The following is a 3,006-nucleotide window of genomic DNA, read 5'->3' on the forward strand; positions in this document are numbered from 1 at the left end:
AAATCTCTGTCAAAGAAACCGCTACATACCTTGTCTTTTATACACTAGAATAAACAAGTGATGTCATTGCTGGATCTTGATACTTCACTAAAGCCAGAAGAGGCAGTTAGGGCTGAACCCTGCCTTCTGACCCACTCAAGACAAGATTAATGATGCAGCCTCTCCAAGGTTTTCTTCTTATCTTATTTTGCCATATTTCATCCCACCAACTGGACTAAGCATTTCTTTTTAAACAACCTACATAGCATTTATTATTGACTGCACCAGGTACCCAATTAACCATATATTCTTTATTCTGATGACCTCAACCCAGCCCTTAAATAAAATACTGCTGTATTATAAGGGTTGCTACTAGTTTAACACAGACAACCCTTTTCTTTTCTCATGATCTCAGGTCGTTTTGGTCACATGCTCTTTGGGCCTGTCGCTTATGCTAACATCCAAGCTCAGTTTAAAACACAGTTGACTCAGGCCTAATGTAGGCCTGTATTCCTACACAGCCTTAACTCTGCCCGCTTGTGGGATGCAGCATTTGCGTATAATTTTGGGGTAGCAACTGCTTTGTATCCAGTTGTGCTCTCTGTGAATGCATCTGTTAATGTGAAAGCATTATAACCCACCCGACAGCAGGGTGTGGCTGGGGATGCTACAGCCTTCACTAGAGTCTCCGAGTACTGGGTGTACCATGGGTGTGAAGGCACGCAGTGAAGGCAATCCAAGCACTCAGTTCTTCTGGCTCTGGCCCTTTGTGGATTGTCTGGAACATGGGCACATTTTGGTAACACGGAGGATTGCACTGCTAGAGGTGCCAGAAATGAAGATGCAGTTACCCTCGACACCACGTCTGTAAATTACTACACAGACTGATAAACGGAATATGCAATCCAGCCCCTAAGGCCATTGAGTACAGAGGTATGATGGTGGGGATTCTTCAGCCTTGAGTCAGGGATGCTCACTTCAGGCCACCCCTCTCACAGAAGCATTGTGCACTTCCCTGCAGATTTCCTGGGCAAAGCCTGTTTCTTTTATGTCTGGAAAAAACTGCGTGAAGGCAGCTCCTATTGGCTTAAATCCAAAACAGAAACATTAGCACTGGCCTAAGAAGAATCCATCTGCTTGCCTCTGTTTCTCTACTGACTCAGTCTCGTTGTTTACACACATGATGCAGAGCTGCTGTGTTCAAAGACTCAGAAATCCCATTAACTCCTTTCCCTTCCATTTGCCTTGGAAGCAGAGCCTGGGACATTAAACTCACACTTACAGCAGGTCAAAAATATTCTACTTTTTTTTTCCTGACAGAGATTGGGTTTCATCTGCTTTCCTCCCAAAATTACAATTGTTTGTCAGAAGCAGACAATATATCAGCAGAAAATGGATTTTTTGTTCATTTTTTGCCAAAATTTTTGATTGCCCAAATAAAAATATTTGTCATGTGTTTATGTAACCTTCTCTCCCTGGGCACCTGGTGTTTCTGCAGATAATGGAGATCCTGAGGTGATCCCAAAGGTGGTATTGAATAGGTAGGAAGCTTCTATCAACTCATCTGCAGCATCTATCTACTCATAAGAAGAACGACTGTTGGTGATGCCTCCTCCTGGATTTGCCTTGTATACCTGTTACGGTACCTTGGCAGCTTCCAGGTACAACTCCAGCCTAAACCATCAATAGACCTAGCAGATAAGGGCAAATGATATTTAGTGCTCTACAGAAAGCATTAAACACCTAAGCTGGCATGAGGAACAGCTTTACTTACAAGTAATATAGCAAGATACAATGACAATGCAATAGAATAGAAGTACTCACCACAATTTCTGTGACTAGTCAATAGGTGGCATCACAACAGTTCAGCTAATAGTGGCAATTTATAAACATGAAAGTAAACTTAACCACTACTTCCAAAACAGACGTTTATGTAAAAACCTAAGCTTAAACTTACAGAAGAACATTCATCAGCAAAGAATTCCCCATTGTAGAGGGATGGGAGCGGGATGAAATCCTTACTGTCATTACCCCACACACTTTCCCTCTGGGGGAGATGGAGGCCAGAGCCCACAAGCCCTGAAGCTTACCTGACCAAAGAGGGTTAGAGAGACAACGAAAAGATGAACCATAGCTGAGCTGTGCAATGGGAAGGAACAGAGTGGGAAGCTCAGTAGAGAGAGTACTACCCTGCTGCTGACTGCAGTGTGACACTAGAAGGCACTGTGCCATAGGAGGTGGTGTGGGTGACAAAACAGGTGGTGAGCTGCTCTTCCAGTGGGTGCTGACCATGATACCCAGCCATGCTGCAAGGACTAGGGTGGGGGATCCATAGGGGGCTCTCCCTCCTGACAGTTAGTGCTAAGCCCAGTGCCCCAGTGCAGTGCTAGGGCAGGCTGTGCTGCAGGGACCAGGGTGGTGGCTCCATGAGGGACGCTCTCCTCTCTGTGCTAATGTTGATACCAATGTCCTAGGACTTGGCATGTGGATGATGAACTGCAGGATGCATCATCTTTTGGCTGAAAAATAACAACAGCCATGTCCTTCAGCTTATAATTTCTATGGCTTGGATTTTGAAAGGAACCTAGGTGAGTTGGACAGATAAATCCCTCTGAAATAGGATGGTTGTTGGACACTTAGAGACCTCAGGGTCTCTTGAAAATACCACCGTCAATGTCCCCTGTACTCAAGGTTTCAAGTCTGGCAAAATCCCAGGTCTGTCAGCTTCTTCCTTCTTTCCCCATCTCTCCATCTTTTCATTTGGATTCAGCCATAGAACCATAGTATTTAAAGTCACCAGGGACCACCAGATTATCTAGTCTGACCTCCCATGTAGCACAGGCCACCAGCACCACCCAGCACCCTCACACTAACCCCAACAACCAAAATGAAACCAAAGTATCACAGCCCACAGGAGACTAGACTATGATGGGCCACAGACAGAGGACAGGAGGGACCGAGGTGCTCCAATGCCCGAGGCTCCCACAATGGCAGGGAAATGATTAAGTGAGCCACAGGATTCTCCTT

The sequence above is a fragment of the Gopherus evgoodei genome, unplaced genomic scaffold, assembly GCF_007399415.2.
Source record: "Gopherus evgoodei ecotype Sinaloan lineage unplaced genomic scaffold, rGopEvg1_v1.p scaffold_92_arrow_ctg1, whole genome shotgun sequence".
In the NCBI taxonomy this organism is placed as follows: domain Eukaryota; kingdom Metazoa; phylum Chordata; order Testudines; family Testudinidae; genus Gopherus; species Gopherus evgoodei.